This window comes from Anas platyrhynchos, chromosome 5 (genome assembly GCF_047663525.1).
Source record: "Anas platyrhynchos isolate ZD024472 breed Pekin duck chromosome 5, IASCAAS_PekinDuck_T2T, whole genome shotgun sequence".
Taxonomy (NCBI): domain Eukaryota; kingdom Metazoa; phylum Chordata; class Aves; order Anseriformes; family Anatidae; genus Anas; species Anas platyrhynchos.
The window spans coordinates 24835058-24862663 of NC_092591.1; the positions used below are offsets into that span (position 1 = coordinate 24835058).

The 27606-nt window shown below is 36.2% G+C and overlaps 1 long non-coding RNA gene across 1 annotated transcript in view; it reads left to right on the forward strand.

Moving 5' to 3' along the window:
* The window catches only part of LOC106017680 (uncharacterized), a 151316-nt gene that overhangs the window by 44189 nt on the left and 79521 nt on the right, over positions 1-27606 (forward strand). Inside the window, exon 2 of the long non-coding RNA XR_002403038.4 lies at positions 3759-3839. This is a non-coding gene — a long non-coding RNA (uncharacterized lncRNA). The remainder of the gene's footprint in view (positions 1-3758; positions 3840-27606) is intronic.

Consider the following 27606-nt stretch of genomic DNA (forward strand, 5'->3'; position numbering starts at 1 on the left):
TTTCCAGCAGAAACACAATACCTGATTGTATCAGTGTGTATGGATTCAGCACATACTAATGCATCAAATGCTGGTGCAAAATTACTGGTTTGGGAGGTATGCCATGAAGGAGCTTAATTATACAGACAGCATAATTATACAGCTGTTACAGATATGCCTGTAAAGTGCAGTTTAAAACAGAGAGCTTTCAAATACATGCTGCAATTCTTTTTCTCTTTATACCTTCTGAATGGGAGGCAGTATGGGCTAATCTTGCAAATTTAAATGTTGGGGAAAGTATTTGTCTCTTTTATTTGTCCATTTCTGTGGCTTGTACGCTTACCCATTTAACCAATTTCAGTGGAAAGGAGACATCCAGAGTGGCAGATAAAACATTTATTAAAGTATATTTCCACAGCATGGTGCACAGAGGCCTTAAGCGAAGGCTATAAAAAGTTAAGTACCAGTTTGTAGTATAAGTCTTATGGCCTTTGCTTCCTTTCTGATGCAGACTGCCTGCAGTCAGAGAAGGCTCAGGCAATGCTATTAAACAGTGATAATCTGAGATTTTGGAAGCAAAAATGCTGGGTTCCTGTAATTTAAAATCTTGCAAGTTAAGGAAAAATGTCTACTAACTGTAAGAGTAATTGGGCTTATTTCATTTGGAGGTCTGGTTCTGAGAAGCCATTTATCTGCAGGTCTGCTACTCCTTCCACATGGGGTAGGAGAAAAGCACTCTTCCAATACAACTTCCACCTCTTCTAGAGAGTTGTGTGATGGACGTGTGTATCAGGCTAAAGAGCAGACCATGTGTTGTAACCAGGAACGTGCTCGAGGAAGGGGTTAAGATGATGGGGTATGTTTCTATGGATGTTTCTACATGGATGTTTCTATAATTCAAGCTACCTCCTTAAAACAAGGATATCCGATCCCAATGGACCAGCTGCAAATTAGGGAAAAGAAAAGGTGGGGGGAAGGAGTGGGGGAAAATCTCTGATCTCATAGGAGTGATTCACAGTAGTGTTTAAAAGGGTATTACTGAATGCAGTTGACTCTGTATCCACGTGTATATAAGCAAAACCATTACATTTCTCAAGCTTTATTCCCTCCTTCACTCCCTCAGCTAAAGCATCTGAGGGCAATCAGCTTGATCAGCCTGCCTAGGAGAACGCAGCATTTAATCATTATGCTGAAGGGACAAATGCAGTAAGAACACACAATTAGACGAAAAAGGGTTGAAATTCTGGCAGAGAAGCTCAGATATTCTTTGCTATGGATAAAGATTCCAGCTGCCATTAATTTTGTTGCATTATCTTTTCATTGCAGATGTTTAGGGATTGGTTTTCTAAATTATAGAGAATAAAAGCATTTCTACCAGAGAAAAACAAATGTTATCGTAAGAAATATAATTGGTAGTGTAATAAAAGCTTTTGATACTCAAATATGTGAGAGAGGTATGGGAAAAGTAGAAAAAATTGCAAAAGCATTTAACTGAATAAAACCATGAACACGGTGACACAAAGCACTGTGTTTGCAGTTATGGTGCTTCTGAACTGAAAATGTTTAAGAATAAGTGATGGAGTTGAACAAATTTTGTCTGGTGATGTACTGATACTCAGTCACGAGCTGTTCATTAACTGTGTTGCCACCACTACTGAGAGCTGGTTAGCACTGGGGACGCTGTAACAAGACAGTTTGGCTAATGCATGCAGCTCCTGATAGTTTTATAAATTATTCTTGCAAACAGATTAAAGCCAATAAAAGAGTAATGTGACCATGCATAACTTCATGATGGCTTTTCCTGTCTCTTAGTTATTGGCAATGTGACCTTCAGCAGTGGTAAAATCCCTGATGGCTTTAGAACCTATTTTTTTATTTTTTGTTTGTTTGCTGTTTTGGTTATTTACATGGTCTTAAATATCAGAGCCTACACTGAAAATTTATTATCCTTTAAAAAAACAACAGCAATCCAGGTACGAATGGAAAGCACAAGTATTAAACTAGGGGTAAGTCTACAGGTATACTCGAGCCCATTACTAAGTAGAAGCACAGAGCTGCTGGGGGCTCATTTGTTCTGCTTCAAGGTGCTTAGGCTGTAGCTGGGACTGACTGAACTAGCTTACTTAGAGCTGGCGTGAGGATCTTGAACTACATGCTAGCATGCAGTATAAATAAACCATTAGTTTAAGATTAATAGAGGCTTGTAACCAGACATAGAGCGTTGAGCTTGACAGCTTACCCCTGGCAAAAGGGAATGCTAATGCAATGGGGCTTTTGTGACTGTCTCCACATGGTGTGTGCTGTGCCATGGAGGCACGTGAGTTCTCGTCGGGCAAGAGTGCAGATTTCCATCATTTTCCATGTAGTACAATGTTGACATAGCTCAGCAGAGGAATAACTGGAGATTTCTGAAAAACAAAAACTGAAAGAGCTAATCCACCTCTTTGGACCTTTGGACCTCCAGCTGGAAAATTTTAAATGGAAACAGCACCAAGGAGGGCTGTGTCTGTTTGGATCATATGTGGTACAGAGAAATATTTGCTCAGTACACTCCGGAGAGTGTACTAAACCTTCTGTTCAGAGCTGATCGCACTTTACAAACAGCTTGTTTTTGTTTTCCTTCCTGAAACTCCCTGTAAGGGGAAAAACAGAATCAGTTTCATAGGTATTTTTTAATTCCTTTTGCTTTTTTCCTCCTTACTAAATTGAATAGACAACTAAATTCCAGATGTTTTCTCTTCTTCCTCTGTCTTTTTACCTCTGCAGTTTAAAACAGCTCTCTGACAATATTGTCAATATAGTAGAATGCAACTGCTGAGAAAGCTATGAAGTTACATAATCAGTTTGTCTTTTATTTTTCCTCTTATACTTGAAATTCTTCCGTAGGCAAAGAAATCTTGACAAAACACGGTGACAACAACAAAGTGCACTCCACTGTGTTTGGTGGAAAACAACCAGTCTGACTTGGAAAATTTTCAGTTTTTAAAAACTGAATTAGGATGAAAGTTTTATTTTTAAGTAAATAGAAGGCCGTAGTTTAATTACAATTTTCTCTTAATTAATCAAGATAGATAAACAAACCTGTTCCTGGGAGAAAGAAAGAGTGAAGGCAAATTTATTTTATCAGTTCTAATCTTACAAGAACATGACTGAGATGATGGTTCTCCTTTTCTCCTTGAATGCTGTGTTGGTGTTCTACAAGGTTACTGATACATTGACAGTGCATTTGTTTCTTGGAGTACCTAATGCAAATAATGAAGAAATAAAATCCGTGATGAGCTACTAGAGGGTAACTGGTAGTGTCTGTTATTTGTTTTGTGCAAGTCTTTCGGCAGAGTAAAATCTATAGTGAGAGTGCAATCTGCCATGCAAACACAGCAAAGAGCTGTGTTATGAAAATATGCATGCATTTACCTATTTTGATCTGGTTAAGTTTCCTGCTTAAATCCCTCTATGAGATTCTGGCTGCTGTTGTGCTTCTGTCTGCTTCATGCTAGGTTTTACCAAGCAGGAGGCAAACTAATCCTCAAAAGGAGATGTGGGAATAACAAACTAATACTCAGGTAAATATGGGCTAGGACTTATCCCCAACGCATGCATTAAGGAGTCTGTAACTTGTGGAATTTAACTGAAATATTTCTTCAAACATCAGAAGGGCACTCCAAACCAGCTTGAGTGCCTTTTTTCACCCAACAACAAGACAAATTTGTTATGCATCTAAAAATAAGGATTTTAAAATTTTATTTAATATTATTTTTCTGTATTATGCTTTACTGCAGGTTGCTTACACCTTAATCTTCCACCGAGAGAAAGAAATAATCTTTCTGATTTTCACACGAATTGCCAGCAAACTTCATGAGGTACAGTGACATTTTATTTTTCTTCAAAGGCAATCAGTAAAACTTATATGACTGAAAAAGGTCACATTTTATTCTTAGGAGAACAGAAGTATCTTTGTTTTACAATGCAAGGAGAACAACAACTAGCTCCACACAATAAGACATATACACGTTTTATGTCATTTCCAGGCAAAATGTTGATTTAAATGACGAGTTCAATAATTCAAAGTGTGTATGATTAATATATGGTAGCTTTTATATATTTTTTAAGCTTTTATGTCTGTGATTATTTTCTGTCATTGAATCTTTATGTTTGTGACAAAATTAAAACAACTGATTATTGATGTCGTTAAAAAAAACACAACAAACAAATTTTAATTTGAAAAGGAACAAACATAACAGCTGGTGATCAGAGGTACATAAAATAAAAAAAAAATTACTTTCCTGGATGCAGACTGTAATTTTTTTTTTTTTGTTAAATAAGACTTTTACAGTTTTACTGTAAACAGTAACAGTAGTTTTACAGTTTACTGTTCTGTCAGCAGAAGGATCTACTTTGTGAGAGATCCGGGAAACAAATGGTAGATGTTCTTAAATGTCTTTGCATTATCTTGTTGTAGTCAGCCTAGCCTTCAGTGAGCATTTTTGTTTGGAGAAAATTCCTTTGCTATTTTAGAATCTGTAAATCTGAAGTTATTTACTAATTTTCCATGTTTAGGGATTTAGTTGCTCCTGGTTTAGGCTTTGATTTTATAAACACTTGAATATAAGATTGGCTTTAGTGATTCAGAACTGTTACCTTGGATTATTAACATACAGAAGTTATTAACATACAGAAGTTATTAACATACAGAAGTTATTAACATACAGAGATTAACATTGCTGCATGAGGAATATTTTCATTAACTTCAAGATAGCAAACCACTACAAAACTGGTAGGAAAACCAGTTAGGTTATGGTGACCTCATAACGTTGTCTTCTACAAGCAGAAACTTCATCCTGATTGTTTGTTACATAGAAATGACATAGTTTGCCTTGATATATGTATGTATGTATGTGTGTGTATATATATATATATATATATATATATATATATATATATGTATGTATGTATATAGACATATATTTTATTTGTTGGAATAGGGTGATAGTTCTGATGGGGTCTCCTGGGAATTTTTAAGATTGAAATAGTTTCTTTGGTTATTTACAGAAAGTTCATTTATAATGGTTAAGGCAGATGAGATATTCAAGTTTTCTTATATCTTGTGGGATAGCCTAGGGCTGGACTGAGACTGCTTGTGTAAGCTCCAAGAACAAGACAGCACATAAATGTACCACTTTGAGAGGGACCAGGAAAAACAAAATTGTGGATGGATCCTATGCACTCTTGGGGAGCTAGGTGTTTGCTAGATACCATCCAGCTCCATGGATTCAAATAATTGAATGATTCAGAATGAAATGGGAGAAGAGAAAGGCAAGGAACAAGTATTCTTGGGGGTGTATGAGTATATGGATTCATACTCTCCAAGCATATGAGACTTGGAGAGAAGTGAGGCAAATGATGTAACGAGGTACAGTTAGGTTGCTCCAGATGGGAAGAGACACGGAATAAATGAGCCTTGCCAGAACTGAGAGAAATAGAAAAGGCTTTTTATTGCCTCACAGGCACTACTGCAGAGCAACTGGCTTTCCTCCTACTGACTTACTGCTTTTTATACTGGCATGGTACAAGAGCAGTTGGTTGTCTAAAGTGCAGAGACATGGCAAATCTGGTCTGTGTGGAAGGATTTGAGCACCCATTGAGAAGAATAATTTTTTTTAAATGGTGGGAGTGGGAGAACGAGGCAAATAACTTCTTCCTTCTCCTGGAACTCAATTTATTGGTGGGACCAGGAAGAAGTGGGATGAAATGTACTTAGTCTCCTGCTGCATTCCTGTGCATATCTTTTTTTATTTTATTATTTTTTTTTCCCCTGGGTGACTGGCTGATATATCTAATCCCTTCATTATGCACAGGCTGAAAGCTGTATGCATCTGATGTTCAGATTCAGCTATAACTGTACTTTTGCTGGTGATTCCTCTGAAATTTCCACATTTTCATAAACATTATTTCTGTAGAGATAAGCATATTTTGTTGAGCTGCCTGACTTAGTTAGAGATAATCACTTCTACACGTCGATTAAAAAAAGAATTTGAAGTGTGGTTTGAAAACCTTAGTGAGAAATAATTTTGTTACTGAGATGTATGTGGCTGGTGAGTGTGTGATGTTCTTTGTAGCCTGACAATTTGGTAAGTAAAATGCCCACACAAGTTAGCTACTTGGCAAAATGATCTGCCTTTACAGCTGGCAAATTTAGCTCATTTACTTCCCTCTTCTCCTAATTCCATTTTTCCCCCATAGATTGTAGTTTCATCATTTATTCTCTCTATTTCAGATGTTTGATATAACATCATTTTATCTTTTTATTATTATTATTATTTTATTACACTGTTTTTAAGGAAAGCTTTTCTATTTTATGGCCAAATTCTACATGTAACAATAGGCAGGACATATACAGTAGCATATAAATGAGTGTAGACTTAACATTTTGGTCCTAAATCTATTTTGCTGATTACAGTAGGAGACCTCATGAGTATGTAAGCTCCATAGTCTGGCTTGCTGCCTTATTTTGATGGGAAAGATAGTAACAATATATTTGTTCTGTTTGCATTTCTGTAGCATAATGCTCCACATCTTTTGCGTAGACTGATCCATTCCTTTGCATTCCCAGTCTAGAGCCTACTCTGTTCTCTCACAATAAAATTGGAGTTGGGGAATGAGAAGGGAGGGGATGTTCAAAGCATTTTATTTCTTTTTCTCAAAGAACAATTGAGAGTGTGTATAAGAACAAAAGTTGAAGAACTTGCCCTGAATTCAAGGGGTGCATAGCTACCTTCTTTGTTAGAAGGAATTCAAATCATACCCTCTTGAAAAGACAGATTCCCTTCACATCAATCTAGTTTGTCTTGTTTAAAGCTTTTTAAATTTTAAGACTTTTTAATACTATGTTCTATGGATTTCACTAGATTGTGCAGAGGGAATAGGCTGCAGAACGTGATTTTAGGGTGCAGGGCCGCCAGATTTCTAAATAAAGCTCTAAATTGAACTAGATGAAACTATGCCTGGAGTTTAAATAATAAAAGTGAGGACAGATTTGCTTTCAGTACACCAGTGCATCCTTCTTCTAAATTCTTTCACAGCTGGTTATGAGTTTATTAACCATTCATCAGTACAATTAAGAGTATGCTTCTTGTCATCTGCCCCTGCTGTGCTGTGCAGATTGCAACATTGAGCATCATCGTTGCACAGCCCCATAAGCAAAACCAGCTTTGATCTGGGATAATGTATAAGGGGTTAAACTCTGCAGTGCAACAGTGATGCAGATGTGCAGACATGGGAAGGTTCTCTGTGGAAATGCATTTCAAAAGGCAAGTATGCAGCCTGTTTAATGAAAATACCATGATCTTGTGGGCTACCATGCTTTGAGCAGGCACTGTCTAGAGCAGTGCTGTACTGGAATGTGATGAACCTACTCTTCTCACAGCATGTGTGTACTCTACGTACATTCTCTTATAGCATTGTGAGCTTAACTCTTGTTACTTCTGAATTAGAGCATGAAGAGCTTTTTAGTAGTCACAAAAAAAAATCTGAAGATATGCTGATCAAATGCAGTTCCCTTAATTCAGCTTGAGGATTAGATCACCAGCATCATTTTGATTCTGGTTTCTGTGTAAAGAAAAGTTTGGTAATTTCAGAGGGCACATATCTCAAACTTTTTCTTCTTTTGGACCTTAATCAGTCGTAAACAGCTCCATTTTGACACTTCGCCCAAGCTGAAAATCCTTTAAACTCACTAGATGACTGGATGTAAGATTTCTGTGTGAACCCTACCACAGGACCTAACAAAATACAATTACTTATGCTTATTTAACTTCTTTAATTTGCAATCTGACATTTCTTAACTGTGCTTGGAGCCAAGATTTTTTCACAGTCTTAAAGCACATCCTTCTATGTTTTTGTATGAGTATGATATTTTATGAAATGCTTTGAGCTTTTACGGACTTTTTGGTATTAAAACCAATAAATTATTCAGAAAAGGGGATTTACTGTAAAAATTCCCACTGGAGGGAAAACTTATTGGGCTTTAAATATTAGCTAATTTTGCTCAAGCATTTGAATTGCCTTTTATTTGTCCTAAAATTGTTTTTTCCTATAGATGCTGATAAATCCCCTAGTACTTTATTTGGCACTAGCAAAACCCCTCTGTGCAATCCCCCAAACCCATTCTCAAAACTCAGAGACTTAAATGGGTCTGTGCCATCTGTTCCTCTTCACATTGGCAGCTCTGGCTTGACATCTGGTAGTTACAGAACTAAGCGTGAGCTTGTAATTGGAATTCAGGGATCATGACAGAGATCTCATGTTCCTTGTTCTAATAAAACTTCCCTATGCTATGTGATGTTGCAGGGATGCCGTCTGAATACTGCTGTATCCAACATGCTTGTGTTTTTGATGACTCATCTGGAGTATGTAAAAGGAAGCAGTTTCATGATGATTTTTGATGTACTTTTTCAGGTAGTGAATAGGACATGCTTTAATGCTGATACAAGTATTATTTTATTTGGTGTTATAACCTCACTATTTCTATAATCTTTCTCTGGATAAACATGGGCAATATGACTTCTTCCACTGGGAGAGCTTTTAGCTGAAGGATGGCAGGATTAATCCCTGATGAGGTACTTTGTTCATTGGTAAAATGAACATAAAATGGCTGAGAGCCTCTAAGGAGTAAAGCACATAGTATTTGGGGATTGGCAGTGTTATGAACTATGAAACTGAACCAGTTGTCAGTGAAGGGAGAGAAAAATAATGACAGTAAGAAATTAATTCAAAGATTAAGTTGGCTGATAGAAGGAGGAGAAAAGAGACGGCATGTAAGAGACCTGGGAATCAGTTAAGGAGTTGTGCTTCATTTCTTCTGTTTTTTTTTTTTTTTTTTTTTTTTTTTTTTCCTAGAGGTACGCTTCACCTCTCCAGTCAGGATTTCTGTCCTGATAACATTCTTTTCATTCATTTTCCCTTATTTTTCTTTGCTTCATCAGTGGAAATCATTTGGGGAGTATACCCTTACTTCAGTGAAGAGACAGAGATTTGGCTTTTTGCTTTGGGTAGCAGCTTAAGCTCAGCTCTGCAGGGGATCCTGATGGTAAACTTCAGCAGTTGAATTTCACTGAAAATCCAGGTTAATGCAGTTCTGCTGCCATTTAAACCCACTCTATTGAAGATGGTTAAGAATTTCTAAGAAATTCTCCTCACCTGCTAACCCCCTAGTCCTCATGTCCCCACGTCCCTCTGTTGTCAGTGAAGCAGAATTAAATTGCTCTCTTGCATATGCTTTTAGAGAACGATGTTCATTTTCCCCAAATTTGTCATGATGCTGCTTTTATGAAAACGATGCTCTTTCTTTTTTGAAGAGCTTTTCCTTTAATTCAGACTTCGATTTGTTTGTATCTGTTGTGGTCTGTTTCCCCCTACGTTTCTTATGCATCTCTAAATTTGAAAGAGCCATTATCTTGACATTTTGTTTGGACTGGATTTTGAATAAATGTAATTAGGCTTTGTCACACTTCTGTTAGTCAGTCAACACAAAGTTATTTCTTTTCTCTTTGATATAAAAAGCTCCTTTAAAATGGTTCCCTTTTAATTACTCCTGAAGATGTTCATATTTGAATAAGGCTGTAAATGTCAAGTCTCGATGAGTCAGACCTAAAATCATTAGATAGCAAACTATCTCCTAGTGTTTTTGCTGTGGCCCGATTCTTGTGAAGTGCCAAGAAGTTCCTATTAGGTTCTGAGCACTTTTTTCAGCATCAAAGACAGGGAGCTGAAATTGCCTCACACCTCACATCCCAATCCCATATCAAACAGCTTGATTTAACCTCCGCTATGCTTGATCTCCAAACAAACGAAGCTATGGCACTTTTTCAAGAATTAAATATCATCTTATAATTGATGGCATGCCAGGTTGCCTTTCATATGTCAGTCCCACATTATTGTATATTTGGAAATAAAAATTAAATTAGCAAGATGTACCTGTGTAGGCAGATACCTGCATAGAAGAGGGATCAGTGCAATGCACATGGAAATAGAGCTATAGGGCTCTGAAGATGTCCTTAGACATGTGTACCTATGCTAGCTCTGTTCAATATTTTCTGCTGCCTCCCATCTCTTCTGCCTGGAGCTGCACTGTCGTATGTTAATTAGAACTTATTTTTACATGGAAAACAGATGTAGCAATCTATGGTAAGTGGGAAAAAGCAGCAGAGCACAGACCTGGTATTATAAACCACTTTAGTTTCTAATGCTTCAGTATTTCCAGAAAGTGATGGTATTATTTAGACTCAGGGAGGCAAGTTGATTTTTCCTTGAAATCTTTAATTCTTCCTTCCTCTGTCCTGTTTCTTTTTCTAACACCAAGGGTCCTGAGAAAGGTCTCTCTCTCTCTCTCTTTTTTTTTTTTTTTTTTTTTTTTTTGCCTCTCATGCTCTGCTGTGGATCTTCTGAGGGAGAAAACCCTCAGAGCCATTCGTCTTCCATAAGCATCTGGTGATGAAGGGACTAGCTTGCACAATTCTACCAGATTGTTCTTCCACAGAGAAAAAGCTTGAGCCTTATAAACTGCTAGTGCAGTCTTTTTGTTGCTTTTCCTCGAGATTCCTATTTTTTTATTTATGTTTGTCTTGGATTGACAGACAGCGAAGGGTTAGGGAGGTGGGATTAAGATGGGGTTCCTGGCAAAGGAAAATAACCTTTCATTCCACTTGCACCTATCCTTCCACATGTCCCTGATATTTTTCATGGCTACTTGGCAAATTCAGAAGGTTAAGCTCATACAAGGTCACTACAAGGTGAAGTAGAAAAATCCAGGTCAGTGCTAACCCAACTTGTTTCATAGCTACAAGGCTATTCATGGTAGAATTTAGAATTCAGCACTAGGTTCCTCTCATTTGTTTTTGCTGCAGCCATGCATCCTCAGTGAGTTTAGCATGATGAGACGGCTGGTTGGGGTTTTCTCCATCTCCTGGGCCTTTGCTAATGCTTTGCATTAACTTCTCAGCTACCGTCTCTACTGATTTCCAGTCAGAGGCTGTGTTGATGTCCCTGTGCCAGCATCTTTAGTTTGCTGGTGTGCCAGCTATGAGAAGTTTTTATGGCCAGCACTTTTAGTATTGCAGTGGGTGATAAGAAACAAACCTGTGGGTTTAATGGATAGGCAACATATATAACATTCCCATGCACATAGTGAAAGAACATGTTGTTTGCTTTCCCCATGCTTCGTATGCAACTGTGCTTGTCTTCTGTGTTGTCCTTTTACAGTGGCAGCCCAGGTTCAAGGTGCTGTTCGCAGGAACTCTTGCTGAACAATTGTTTTCCGGGTGACCGCCATTCGATAGCTTCACTTTGTGCTGCAGCTCTCGCTGTTCTAACATTCTGTCCAAGGTGACTCATGTTGTACTGCAAATTCTCTGTCTCACTTTATTCTCTGAAACAGTTGCAGCTAGTCATCCCTTTTAGCAGACCTGTGATAGTGAATGACAGACTTTCTGTTCCGTATGTTTCATTTAGTTTATCAACATTAGCAAATTAACGGTTTTCCCAGAGTCAGGGGCACCTCCCACCAGCTTAATATAAATGCTCAGTATCCATTTACTGCTTCATCCATTTTGTTAATGGCTTCTGACTGTCTATTATCAAATTCATTTGAACCAGTTTTGTGACCAAGTTTTCATGATGTACCACATAATTCACTAAAATTGAAGTGTATGTCTAGCCTTGTCTTCCATCTATTGCTCTCGCAATTTTACCAAAAATCATCTGGGATGAAATATTTCTCTGTCAAGTGTTTCTACAGTGGGAGAAATAAAGTACTGCCATATTAAAATGAGCATTTTCCAAGGATGATAAATTCAAACCTCACAAAAGTAACAAAAAGAGAAGTGTAGCATGTCTTTTAGTGCCAAGAAAATGAACTGAGGTTCAGAGAGCTGATGCTTTATTTAGAGAAAATGACACTGTTAAAAAACAACAACAACAAACAGACAAAAGTGCCCATGTTTAGGGGGTGCTTTTCTTTTTTAAAAGAAAGATATGATGTCTTGCGTAAAGGGAGAGGCAAAAATTGTACAATAGTACAAATATTGTACAAAATGGTGCTGTTTGCCACTTTGTACTGCGAAGGAAAGGTAACCTGTCTTTAAAAGGTAATAAGACTTCAATAATTGGGATGGGAATTGTGAAGACAGAAACTTCTGGAAAAAATGAGTCAACATTCTTCACACAGTAAAGTGACTGGAGTTGGTGGAAATGTTAGAGTTCAGATTGTTAAACTAGGTGCTCTAAGACAGTAGATGCAGACAACCTCCAAGACAACCTGGGATGCTGAGTGAGATAGCAATAACATTCAACAGAGAAAATAGAAAACTTTGCTAATATTACTTAGCACTTCCTGTTATAAACCATCTTCAATTATTTACAATTTTAGCAAAGGATGATCCTTCTGGCTGAAACATGTCAAGTTTTTTTTTTTTTTTTTTTTTTTCCCTTAAATTTTAATTTTTATATCAAAGCTTTCTTACATAGAAAAAAAAAACACACCTTTTTTAGGTTGAAGGAATTAAAGATAAATAGTGTTGCTGATGTTAAAAGCTCTGTTTGGTTTGATGTCATGTAGTTTAACTTGGTCAGTACCTTGCTTCCCATTTATCTACATTACATTTCATCAGGCCATATGTTTGTTACCGTAAGGTCTTTCCTTGGCAGTCAGCCCTCACCTTTCATGGCTTGGATTGTTCATTTCATCAGCAAACCATCTCACATGAGGCTTCACCTTATCTCCCAGACTGTTTATGAATAAATAGAAAACAATAGGCTCAGTACACATCCCTGTGAGATTTCATTAATGATTTCTTTCATTAGAAAAACTGAACATTTATTTCTGTCTTGTTTTTTAAGGAGTTTTTCTTTCCTTTTTGGTTATTTATTTTTAACCCATGTGAGAACATCTACCTCGTTGCTTAGCTTTTTGGGGGTTGTATGGAGAGGGTGATTTTGCAAGTTCAAACATTTTGCATGGCCCATTCAGATGCTGACTGGAGTTGTTGAATTGTTTTGTTTGCCTGCGGGACAATTTTAACATTGCATTGTGTTCTCTGAACCATTATTTTGGAAAATAAAAAATAAAAACAAAAGCAAAGCAAAAACCAAATGTGACTCTCTGGACAGATTAATCTGTTTGTGTAAAATTTTCCTGTGGTTCTCTGAACCAGTTCTCTGTCCTTGTTACCTAACTCAACCAGACATTAGGGGTTGGAATTGCTCCATCTTTGCTGCCATCTCAGATGGGAGGTACCTCAGGAGTTCTGAAGCCAGTGCTAAATCTTGGTTGTGCATATGGGTGGACTTCAAGACTGAACAAAGATTTTTCTGATCAAGAATGTTGTTTGATACCATGCAATCTTGCTGGTTGTCTGGATAACCTTTTTTTTTTTTTTTTTTTTTGTGTGTGTGTGTGTGTTTACACATTTATGTATGTATCTCAGCAAAGAGGGATAGGCATGACTGCGTTTGAGTCATTTGAAACTCCTGTAGAGGTGTTGTTCCTGTCCCAGTATTTGGACAAACTTGTTTTAGCATTACCTTTATTCTGAGCATGGTTACCAGTTCTTTGAGATTATCTGCCATAAAAATGTTTCCTAAACATGTCATTATTTTTGTTTTGCAAGTGTTTGAATTGTAAATGAGTGTGATGATGGTGTATGTTATTATTTCTTAGTAGTTTACCAAACACTGGAGCATCTACACTTTTGTTGAAAGTAGCTGTAAGTCTACATTTGAATCTTAATTATTGTATTGAGTATCATCAAACCTGAAAACAAGCCCTGGAGAATGCTACTCATAACAAAACTAGCTACTTTCTGATTTCTAATGATTGAATAATTCTCAGTTTATTTTATGTATGAGAGATTGATATTCTGTAGTGCTAATTTTAAATGAGGTCATTGACAGTTAGTGGAGGTTCAAATACCTTTCCAAATTATTTTGTCTACCCAACTCTCTTTATCACTCCTGTAATCTCATACAAAATTTATTGGCTTGTTTGATGAGACCTATCTTCCGTAAAATCATGTTGGCTGGCATAAATTATTATTCTGCATTTATTAATTGAATCTTATATTAACTTTTCTTTATTTTTCCTTGGTTTAATGTCAGGCTAGCAAGCATATAATTACCAGAGCGAGTGCTGTTGCCGTTGTTAAGTGTCAGCATAGCACTAGCATCCCTTCAGGCTTCTTGAATGTCCCTGCAATTCTGAAATTAGAAATACACTCATCCAGCTCTTTTTGGGTATAAATTTCCAAGGTCTCTGCTTTTAAAACTGAACTCTGTTCAACATCTTCAGTTACTAATGTACTATAGATCATTTCAGCATCTTATTTAGAATACCTCATTCTGCTTCGTTTTAAAGACCTAACAGAAAATTAAATCAACATTTTTCCACATTTTTATAAATACTGAAAATCTATTGAGTAGTGGGGCTATGCCATTATTAATGTTTTTTTTTTTTTTTTTTTTTTACAGGTTTTTGTTTAAAAAGCTTTTGTTCTTGCTTCTTTTAGCTACCTATGAGTATTCCCAGATTATCTTTCTTTAATATTTTTTTATACTCTCATTTACTCTGTTTTTGTTTGATATATAAATATATATACAAACGTTTAAATATTTAAACAATTCCTACCTTCAATGAATGTACCTCTTAAGCACCTGCCTACATTTAGTTGCATCTTTGCTTGATTTTTTTTTTTTCCCCTCAAAGTAACAGTCTTCAGTTTTAGAAAACTATTTCCATGGAAGAATGCAGTGTTTTCATTAAAACTGGGATCTGCCTTCTGTTATGCAATTTCAATCATGTAGTGATTGCTGTTTCTTAGATAACCCCAAAGTTTCAGTCCAACAATTAATTCATCTGCATGTATTATGTGATGCTGTTAACAATTACATCATGCCTGGTGCAATGCCATTTGCATTAGAAAATTATCATCTGTATTGTTTAGCTAAAACAGTTTCAGATTTCAGATTTAATTACTGAACATGGTTAAATTAGTCATGCAGAAATGTTTTTGACAGAAAAAAACACAGGCTGGAGGTCTGATCCAGGCTCAGATGGAAATTTGAATTCTGTGCCATAAATCCTTTTTGGATTTTGAGTTAGTGAGTTTACAAGGTAGCAAACAGAATGGAATTTTTGCTTATGTCTATAAGTGTCTGAACTCCATAAACCGAAATTTGATTGTGTTTTAAAAAATATTATTTGTGCGTTTTTGTCTTCAGTTAAAATTATATGAAAACAATTGTGTATAAGTGCTTTTGAAAGTTACAAGAGTCAAAAAAAAGTGAAAAATTAAATAAAAATGTCATAAAAAGGACAATGTTAAAACACATTTTTAAAGTATTCTTTAATTTTTATATGTTCTCTTAGAAGAATCAATTTGGTTGCTTCTTGTTGCCATAATATGCAGATGCAGATTTGAATTTTTTTAATTTGTTTATACAGCTGAGCTCAGCTGTGCTCTTTGGTTGTGACCTCCACATACGGCCCCATCCCAGCTCTGTGAAGCTAAGTAAGGTGAACACAATCGGGTAGCTGCCAAGTCACTGAAAGATGCTTCTGACATTGGGTAAAGATGACAGCTTTGTAAGGCTTTGTCTGTATGGGTGCATTTATTGAAGCATATGACATGTCTGAAGAATGTGAATCTTTGACAGCACATCAGTGCCTTCATGTCCCCAAACACTGCAGTGTACTTAACATCTCAATTATATACAAAGTGACAGTTAAATAAGCCATTACATTCTCTTGGCCTTTTATGTAAATGAAGAAAAGACCGTAACTGGTTATTGTGTAGGCAGAACGAGTTGCCCATCCATAATAAACTTCATTGGTTTGCATAGGAAGTTCCAAAAGAAAACTACTTGATAACACTGAATTTACTGAATTTAATAAATTTAATAAATTTTACAAACCATTCTACATTCCATCTGCATGAAAAATGTCATCTATATCAAATACCTTCAACTCATTCAAGTCTGTTTCTTTAGTGCCTTTTTTTTTTTAAATTAAATAATTCTGTATTTCACTGAGGTCCTCTGTTTAATGCAAAGTGGACATTAGGTTACATTAAAAAACTTGTGTAGTGAAGTAAAAGCTCAAGACTCTATCAAATGATGGTTGATAATTAAGAACTTTTTAAGCAACAACCTTGAGTGGTCTCTGTCTTCTTGACTATTGTCGCCAGCAGTTGCCAATGTCAAAATATGACTGGCAAGGTAAGAATGTCACTAGAGTTATGTTGGTAGATTTTATTTGTAGTTACATCTTTAGTTTTTAAAATCTTTGTTTTTCTCTTGTTAAAAGTAATAATAATAAAAATAATAGCTACTTAGGAAGTTTGTTCTTGCCTATTGCTGTTTATGTTCTGGACATAAAAACCAGTAGTGGCAGCATGCATAGAAGTCCAGGAGCTGATTTGAGAAGGGGAGGACCCAACAATGGTAAAAGCACGAGGCCTAACTCCTGAGTGAGTGAACTCTGGGAGACCAGGCAAAATGTCAATAGGTTTGAAAGACACACACTGTGTTATATGCTATACCCCAAAGGGTGATAAGATTTGGATTACTCCACAAGACTTTGCTATCTGTAAAGCTCACTCTCTTCTCAGATGGTAAGGAAGGAATAAAAATAAGTTATGCCTTAAAAAAGAGTATGAATAGAACAAATCCTAATTTTTCTCCTTTTCCAAGTACACTACCCCCCCTTAAAATCTTTTAAAATAAACTGATATTTTTTTTTCTCCAAAATGTCACCCATCTGCTGGATTTGGCAAACCTGTCTGAATTCAGTACTTCTAAATTGCACAAGAAAATAATGAAATAAACTTAAGCCATTTCTGATACATTTGGGAAAGTTGGTGCAGCGTGCCTGGATTTCCTTGAGTAAGAACTTCACTACTAAATATGGACCACAAAATATGTTACTAACACAAATGGGACAAAATTATAAAGACAGAGAAAACTGCAGTAGTTGAGTACATATGTGCAGCTAAAACATATAGCAGCTCTTCTCTCAGCAACTTTGGCAGAAATCCACCCACTCCTTTCTCATCACCCAGCAAGGATGCCCCACAGAATGGAGTTCCCCAGCTTCACATCTGTGTCTGCAGAACAATCCCTTCTCTCTAGGATGGTTGGGTAGGAGTAGACCAGCTCCTGCAGTGCCTCCCCATCCCGAGGTCTAAAGGAAATTTTCTCTCAATCCCTCTCGTGAAAAGAAGGGGCAGAAATTTGTTATTATAGCTGTGGGAATAATATGATTAATAGTGAATTTCTTTGTAAAGATATAATTCCAAGGCACAACCCATTTCTGTGTTTGTAGCAAAAATGGCTGGTTGTACAGAGGACCCTGAACGCTCCTAATACACTGGTATTTGTTAGAAAGGGAGCACGCTGGGTTCTTCTCCCTTTGCTTTATCCCCCTTCATGGAGCTGCAATCCCCATTTGTTAACCCCCAGGCAGGGGCTGGGGTAGACACAAGCCTCCTTGCTAAGGAGAAAATCCATTAAAGACCAAGAAGGTCATATTTTCTCTAAGCACTGCAAGCACAGGAACAGTGCTTGTGGTGCAGACACGCTGTGATACCTAGCTTTTATTACCACTTGGTAACATCTTATGGGATTATAAAATGTCAGGGCACAAACCCATAATCTCTCGCACTGGAAGGTTTATTTTTGGCACAAATCTTGGTTCTCTACTTTAGCTAAATCAAAGATGTTTTAGATGGCAGCAGTTTCCAACTGCCAACAATTAACACGCAAGTACACCTAGGGGGTACATGAGTGGTAACACCCCTAATACACCATACTGGCAAACCCTGTCTCAAAAGATGGTTGACTATTGTTCTTGTAAAAGCAGACATCTAAGCTCCTCCAGAGAGTTTTCCAAAGCATTTAAATCAGTCTTCTGTTTTGGATTGTCCTTCAGAGGAATTCACATCTACATGGGGAGCTGAAGGAGCTAAATACAAGGAAACATTGAAACTTACTGCACCCCATTAATTAGCAAATGGTTTTTGATTGTAGTACTAACTTCAGTGTGTCTTTTTCATTATACAGCTCTTGTCACAGAAATGGGGTTTTGTATTCTTGCAGATTATTTTCTCCCAGGGAAATTAGTACTTTATACTATTGAGTTGGGTTTTTGAATTCCTTTGGCAACTATTTTAACAAAGGAATTTGATTCAAATTATCTGAAAAGAAATGCTTTCGTTTGAACATTTTGGTGCAGTTTTCTTAAAGCTGCATTCTTGGAGGCATTACCTTAACAGGGGTTAAGCATTTACAGTACATAGCTCAGAATTAGCATAGCTGAAGTGGGAGTCATTTTTCATTTTTATCACTCTCTGGCATGCCTCACTTACCTACTAAGTGCAGTCTGTTCAGTGCTGCCTTGATGGATGAAGCAACATACTTGTAAATAACAGATATATTTATATTGCTTGCTGATCAGGAAAGAAACATATAATTGCCACAGCCATATATCCATAGCAATTTTAGGACTCTGCCAGTCCTCTCAGATCAGTTTTTCAGTTTTTGTTTAGGATCAGAAGGTTTTCAACTTTCATACATGTACAACGTGATGGAAAATAACTGGGCTATAAAAGGGCTTCTTTATTACTGGTCTCTATTAAAACAATATTCATGTTCTACACAACAATGTAGGAAAGTTTAATTAGGACTAGATGCATTTGCAAAAGCCAAAAGACTATGTGAGTAATTGCAGTTTACTAAAATGAAGATTTAGAAGTCCAAAGTTTGAGGGCTGCCTGTCAGGCATGCTAAACATCCTTGTATTTTCATTGATTGCTAAATAATGCAAAACTATTGACTGAAACTTTCGAACAGGTAATTAATTAAGAAGAAACAGCAAAATGTTACACAAAACTGTAACACTTTCAAACTGTAAATTAAGAAGTGGCTAATCACAGAAGAAAAGTTAGTTTTGAAGCATACCTACATAACATTTCACGTTGAGCAGATTTCTAATTGAAAAATTTGTCTGAAAGAAAGAAAAATAGTTTTTTTTTCAAGGGGGAAGGATGACCACTATTCTATTGCTCATTTTTTCCAACATCCAAATTTTATAATTTTCAAACAATGCTACAAAATCAGAATTTTCTCATATCATAGCAGGTTTTGACATCTTCAGAATCTGCTGATTTAATGGAATCATCAACTTTGGTCTTGGTACAAACTCTGGGTTTTATTCCTGTGGTATTGTGACAAAAATAGACATAGATGAGATAGTATTTAATCCAATATAATAGAAGAAAAACATTAAAATGTTTTCCAGGAATACTTGTTGATACAATTACAGAGGGAAAGGATAAATACAAGGGAATGATCACAATTATCAGAGAAACAGCTGTTTCTTTTGAAGTGTAAGGATATTTGTAAGCAAGCTTTTTCTCTGTGTACCTGGGAAGAAGTAACCATTTCCCAGCTTAGGAAAAGAAGGAAAAAATAAACTTTTCTAATAATGGAAGTAATACAAGCTCAGTAATGAGGGAAAAAAGGCTCTGAGTTGATCAAGCTGGTAGTGAGCCAAATGGAAAAACAGTGGACTCACTGTTGGCTTGCTCTGTAGTACTCAGGCATGGACTGGATCAGAATCAGAGCCAAATCAGTGTTTATTTTTGACCCATTGGTCTACTTGATCTGACATTTCCATAGGCAATTTTCTTTATACCTGCTTGTGCCTCTTGTAAGCTCATGGTGTTTTTTCAGTGCATCATTTTGTTTCTTCCTTCAAGGTAGTTTGGATGAAGAGCTTGCCTTGAAGGAAATCTGTTCACTCCCTCCTTATGCTTTGCTTCACACTTAGAAGTAGTCTCAGTTAATTGTTTCAGTAATGATTTTAGTTTTCTTTTGGCTGAAACTGAGTAAGGAGATGTGCTCTAGTAGTGGCTTCAGGTACAAATTGTCATTCAGCCCAAGGCACCAGGCCACAGTCAGACCAGAGTTTAAAAAACAAAAACCAAACAAACCACTCTTTACTCCCTCTGCAATGTGTGGGCATTAAATCCTTAGCACCAGCTCTTTGGCATTACAGATCCCCTCTGACTTGTCTGCATTATTTTCTAGCTGGATAGGGGTCTCATGAGACTGTGCTGAATAAACAGTGCTTGCACCACTGAAAGCAATATCCTGAGGATCCAGTTTTTTTTTTTTTTTTTTTTTTTTTTTACTACAAATAGATTTCAAAGCCCCATGTACCTGCAAAAATTCAGCTACGTACCTGTATTAAAACATAGTTGTATTTGTACTGCAATGTAAAAGTAGCGAAGGTGCATTTAGCTAATATTTTATAGGAGTAAATGTTTAACAGGAACATGTTATTATGAACGTTTATATCTTTTCCTACATTACTTACTGTAGTCATTTAAATTAGTGGTCCGTTGTGATGAGTTTTAAGGTAATGTGTCATTAGCAACAGAGCATCAGAAAACTTTAGGTTCATAAAAGGTTTATAATTAAGCCATGAAAATTAATTTGGTCATTTATAATGTATTGTTAATTAGTTTGGTAATAGGGCTGTCACTTCCAAACTCTCTGCAGAAGGTGAATAATAGGTCAGTTATGTCTCACGAGATTTCCGGAAGGTTTATGACATCCCTTATGAAAGGTATTACTGTCCAAATTTTTCTTGTGAAGACAACTCTTTCTTGCCAAACTTTTAGAGATTATTACTGTGGATGTTGATGATTTCTGTTCTGCCATGACTGCTTTTTGGCATTATTTCCTGGGTAATTGATGATTTTATTCCCCCATGTGACATTGATTACTGAAAATATTTGAACAAAATGAAAGTAACAGAAGATCCTATCAGAATGCTGCAATAGTTTTTACTGTACCCTGATACAGAAGTATACTACATAGCTTCTAAATGAAGATGAATTGATTCTCTTTGACAAGAATATATTCCAGACACAGTTGTTTTTATTATAGAGATATTTGATGTAGAATACTATGATATCAGCAATAAATACTCAAAATTATAGCGATCGTTAATTCAGAGGTATTCTACAAAAAGGTCAGACTACATACATTGTAGCAGTAGTTTTCTACATGATCCATCCATAGCTAAGCTTTTCAAAATGACAAAATCGGATGCTACTTCTAAAAAAATAATCCTTCTGGTCTTTGTATTATAAATATATCTCCCCTTTTCCTCCCATGTTTTTTGCTGAATTTCATGTATGGTAGCAATAAAGTGGTAGTATTATAAACAGTCATCACTTGGACTGAACAGAACTGAAGCAATTGACAATTTAAAGGATTCTGATTGATGATGTAGACATCTTCAGATGCAAGCTGCTACTATGCTGATTTCAGGTGCATTTGGATAAGTTAATTCCACCACTGTAGCCTCTAGAAGCTTTATAAAATCTAGATTAAAGCAAGTACTGCAATTGCTAGTTACAGAGCAAGGAAGATTCTTTGTAGTTAACTTCATCTAGTTAAATCACATGAGCTAGCTTAATCCAAACCTGGGCTACGAGATAAACTCAGAGTTCCAGTAGTTCCAGATATGTTGAGGTACATAAGACGTATTTGCATTTTTAGTATAACGGCTTTGCCTTGTAATTTTGTCAAGATAACAGTTAAATAGTCTGTGACCATAGGGAATGACCACAGATTTCAGTTCCCCTACATGAGTTGATTTATTTAACCTTGCATTCACATAACCTAACATCAAAGACTGAGGTATAAATAGATCTGGTGTATAAGGGATGCGACTGAAGTGAAATGGGAGATTCTCCAGAGCAGTGGGAGTCATTCTAAATAACAAATAAACTGAGGAACAAAATGGATGTCATGGAGATGTCAGAGCTTAGAGCCTTTGTAATCCCCCCCCATTTTTTTTTTTTTAAAATCCATATCCAAATTTCCCCACCCTTTCTCTTTTTCCCCCCATTAGGGTAAATTGGTGGACTGCCTTATAACAACAGAATTTCAAATGATGGCACCTACAGTTAGGTGAAATCCCATCTAACCAATCATTCCTCCTTATTTATTTGTTATTTTACTGGAAAATCATTCCTCGTTATTCATTCACGGTTATTTTACTGACACATCAATATGCCTTTCTTTCTGTTAAAAGTAGGCCTGGTGGCAGAATGGAGAAGGTCATTTCTCTTGCTTCTGTACTTAGTGTCAATGCTGGCCTATTCATGGTATTTGTACTTTTTTTTTTTTTTCTTGTTGTGGCTGTGGGAAACCGGTGAAGTTCCTTTAGCATAAAATTCAGCAAATTTGATTTTTTTTTTCTTCTCCTAAAATCAAATACATTTATTCCAGGTAAATCAAATACATCAGGTTCTATAGAAGTCTCAGTGTAAACTTATTAACTTCATAGGGATTAATAAACATAAGGAGTGAAAAGCCTGGAAGTATTTTGAGTCTGCTTGCTTAGGCTACACCTGTTTTCATTTTGGATTCTTTCCATGATGGAAATATTATCATTTTAGAAATTTATTTTCTGTTCTGCCTTTATCTCGAGTGTATTATTGCTTTTTAAATTGCTTTTCCAAAGACTTGTGTGGTCTTCATAGGTGCTGTGTGCTTGAATGCTTTATGGGTTTCTGAAGAAATAACTTGAGAGGGAGACATTTCCTTCAATCTTTTTGTTAATAATAAATACAATTAAGTACAATGACATGCAGAGATGTAGAGCCATGGATTCAGGGATATAAACTTGCTATAAAGTTCACTTACAAATGAAAATAAATGGAGGCCTCAGTGACTCTGGTTTTCAAGGATGATTCTGGGGACAGCTGGAGAAAAGGAACATATTAGCATAATTCCATTATAATGTGCAATAGAACTAAGCTTGTGTTTGTTTTTAAATGAAGGTTTGTTAAAATGTATGGGATGGGATTGCTTATTTTATGATTTGACTGAAATCCTTATAAAAAAAGCTGATAGAAATAGAAGTTAATGAAAGATCTGATATCCTCCCACCTTACTGTGAATAAGAAATCTACCATCTCCAGACTGTGGGCTATTCAGTGCCAATAAGTCAGCTGGGTGGTTATATTATTGATATTCAGGATGGAACCCTTAATCCTCTTTATTTTCTGGTCTACTAAATAAATGATACAGAATACTAAGACACAAATTCAGGTTTGCTAGAATTGTTAAAAAGCTTCATTTAGCTATTAGCATAGGTCTGCTTTTAATTTATCCATTCAGAAAACTTTAGGAGTGTTAAATAAATAAAACAGATAAGTAAAAACTGTTATAGCAACACTCGGTTGAGATGATGTGGGAAGAAAGAAAATAGTTATGTAAATGAGCAAGAATTCTAGAAAGCAAATCACAATCAATTGTCTGATACACTTTGGATTCTTTCTGGATTATTTATTTATTTATTTATTTATTTTTAGCCATGTAAAGTTAATTCTCTGATAAGAAGGCTAAAACAAAGAATTGTTTACTCCACCAAAAAAAAAAAAAAGACATGCATATTACACATGCAGACTTTAATGTACATATACACTTGGTTGTATTATACATTTATACCTTGCTGTAGCTGGAAGGATAACCTCAATGTTCTTAACATTCCCATTTTTAAAATTAAGGTGCAGTACATTTGTGAGAAAGTGAACATATTGCAGTGTGGCAGAGGGACTTTCTGCTTGGCTTTTGACACTGACGTTCCTTATTTGCAACCTCACTGTTAGAAAATTCTGTTTAATAATTAAGATAGCCGCCTTGCTACTATGAGGGGAATGTGTGATTAGAAAGGGGTGAAGGAATGAAAAACTGGGGCATGGAAGGCAGAAAGGTTAAACAGCTCTTTGTTGTTTTGCAATTAATTTCTTTCTTGTACCTGCTTTTATTTCTACCATTACTTTGCTTACTACTGCCAGATATTTATACTGTTTTTGCACCTCCATGCTTCATGTTCTCTACAGCCTCTTAAATATGAGAAATCAGTATCCTTTGTGTGTCCTTTTTTTTTTTTTTTTTTTTTTTTTTTTTCCCCGTGGAAACTCTTGGTTGCCAACAGGTTCTTCTCCTCTGCAGTAATCCACCTCATAATGCCTGTGATTTCTGTACACGAGCATCAATGCAGCTACAGATAGGTATTTTGCTTTCACGTCCAAGTGTTTTTACCAAATACCCACGTGCCAGCATTCATACTCTGCCCCAGAGATGTCTCTCTTCCCATACAGCTTGTGTGGTGGCTGTGCTGTAGTCACTGGCTCCTACTGCCTCAATGCTTTTGCTCCAAAAAATGAGTTTATCTGCCTCTTACATCTGAGGTGACTGCACTAACACTTTCAATGAAGTTTCACCTAATCCCCAAATAACACTATTTTCTTCCAGCGGAAGGAAACATAATATGAAAAACACTTTAAAGTATTAGGCATTAAACTGAAATTAAGTACAGCATACTGAGTCTTCTATGTTTATATCCAACAGCAAATTTAAATGCTGTGTATTTTAAGGCCTTGGATTAAGAGCCTTGCTGAGGACCCAGAGGCTGAATGCAGCTCTGCAGCAATCCTTTAGACAATGTCAGCAGAGGGGGAAAAGTTAAATCCTGCTTTGTTTAGGCTAAAACTTACTGTTTTTTTTTTTTTTTTTTTTTTTTTTTTCTTTCTAGTTACTTAGTTGTAATTGTATTAACAATAAGAAAATTAGCTTCTCCTGTCTTGTCATCTACCGCACAGTTTCTGCAGGAAAAGGACAGCACACTGCATTGTCTAAAAGAATTTTAGTATTTGGTTATTATAAAAATTGAAAATAGCTGTTTTCTTTGTCACCTAAATAAATAATTATGTAACATTTTAGACTGCTAGAATGGAAAAATATTTATCCCTGTTATATGTCACAGAAAAGATGATGAAAAATTACTATATAGATTTAAAGATTTGAGGGTATCAGGCTATTTAGGAAGAAGACTAAGAAGGCTTTTAGAAAACTTTACTTTCTCTGCAAATGCAAAAACGTGCCTCAGATACTCCTGAACCTTATGAGGGGGCTTGGTAGCTGCATGACTCCTTTTAAGTCTGAAGATATGTCGGTGTCAGAATATAAAATTGACTCTGCATTTTCAGGGTGAACTGAACAGAAGAGGACAGTGGCAAATGGTAAAAAAAAAAAAAAAAAAAAAGTCACAAAAAATGAGATGTATATGAGACTTGGATGTAGGTAGGTAAGAACACAAGGAAACAAGATATCAGACTAACTTCTTGAACTCACATTGAGAATGAGTGGGAGACTAGGTGGGGTTTGTTAGAGGATCAGGACTCCAGAGAATGAGCTGTAATGGACTTTGTAAGGTCAATCACTGTGTTATCATACAGAGCATTAAGCGAAGTAAATGGTTTATATTATCTTATATTCATTCATTATTCTTTGTCACACTACTTCAACACCAGGCACCCAATTTCTCTCAAATATTTTCAGAACTCTACTGCAAGGTCAAAAAGCATCTGCATCAATTCTTCAGAGGTCATCTTTTATGGGGTAGGACATAAACAAGGCATTTCTCGCTATCTGGGCCGTCTCTTTTCAAATCCTGTCTAGTAAGTCTTCTACATTTTTCTTATTCATATGCAATTTGACAGAAGGATGCTTTCAGCCCTTTTACATCTCTCTGCACTTTGTTAACCAAGATTCTCCTGTGACAGATTCTCTGGCTTTGCACTTTGTATTTTTCTCAGATATTTTCATCTTCACTTTCAGACAATATTGGTAGGGGGCTCTGAACTGTCTAGAATATCTCTGCACTTGTTACTAAATCAATCTAATTCAAAACCTTTTTCTTCAGTCACTTGTTTTTGGTAGACATTTTAGATATGCTTACACCACACTAGACCATAAAAATCTTATTTTCAATTGTAAAGATTAGCTTTCCCTCTGCTATAACAATGAGATGGGCAACATTACTCACTAAACTGAACAACCTTGTCTCTGCAATTCTCTCATTAATTCACCTCTCTTCACTACATCGTCTGTGTCTGGAGAGGATGGGGCATGGTGACCTTAGGTTTTGCTCCTTCCTTGCCCTACTTAGAAAAACCGGCAGTGAGAGGGAAGGGAAGAAAGCTGTTCTCAGTGTGGCCTTTGTTGGATTGGCTGTAAGTGGAATGAAGAAGTGTTTATGAAGGTTTTTTTTTTTTTTTTCTTTTCTTTTCTTTTTTTCTTTCCTCTGAATTATTAATTTCTGAAGTCATTGAATTGTCTAACATTTCTATCTTCTAACAAAGGAAACAATAGCATGTAATGAGGATATTTAGAGTAATCCATCTGTAAATACAGCATGTGTATGGTATAATCCATTTGGATTTAGAAGGAAAAGATGGATTATCTTCATGCTTCATTTACTCATGGGATGTTATGCAGCCATATTCTTTTTGTGTATCACTGACAATACAGACATGGGGTCCTTTTGTATAAACACTTATTAGTAAGACTTTCCTAAGTTGAGATATTCATGTGAGAAATGGCAGATTCTGGACTCCATTGGCTTTGGCTGATTTATTTTACTTTGGGAAAAGGGATGCTGGATAGGGAAGTTATGAAGTAAATTAGTTTGGTGAGTCAATGAGGCCAGTGTCTTGCATTAGCTTACAGCAGGTTTGAAGGACAGCTCCATTACAAAGTCAAATATGGAGTCAAAGAAGAAAAATTCAATAAGCATGTCAACTGCAGTCTAATTTGAGTTGCTGACTTAAAATATCCATGGAAACTCCAGTAGCTGAATTTTTATAGTTGTTGAAAATGCAGTTAGATTTCTTTGTCAATGAAATTCCTTCCTTCACAATGTTACTGCCATGCCAGAAGAGTGTTCTGTTCATATTTTTGTCTTGTACACTGTTCATATAGCAATTGCCCTTTAGAAAGTTTTAAGTTGTCTTTGTACCTTACTCTAATGATCCTTGTAAAGTTACTAGAGACAAAAAGTATGGCAACACTCCTCTTAAATAGCACAGAAATAATGATCGAAGATTATAATGTGTCATTTCCATAGGGATCTAATTTTGGGTCCAGATGGCAAATGCTGTTGAAACTCTTTCATGAATTAAACAGAAGAGGCCGATTCTGGTTCTTTCAAACAAGCTGTCTCTCAGCTTAAAAAGAAAGTAAAATGAGGCTGTATTTTTCTTAATATCTGCTCTGAAATACTTATTAGCAAATACTTGAAATTTCTCAGAGGGAAGGTTCTCTATCCTACCCCCTGAGAGACAATACAACTTCTTTATCCATAGAAAGCAGAGTTAATATAGTCCCCACCGTGATTTACCCTGGAGTAGGGTCACCACAAAGGCAAAGGCTACAACAGAAGATCATATTTATTAGTATGCCTCTTTGTTTCCTGGGCCAAAATTAGAGGCTTATATTTGCCTTCAGCCATGTTGACATCTCACCTCGGACGAAGCATGGAAATGCTCTATTTTTCTTAGAGCCTTCTCTCAGAGTTCATTTGTCTGTCCAGGCTTAACAGAAGGATATCTAATGGTTTCTTTCTTTCCTGTTGTGAATACAGTATATGACTTTTTATTACCAAACAAGTATCAGTACTAGTATAAGTGAGTTCATTAAAATTTATGTATATAGCAA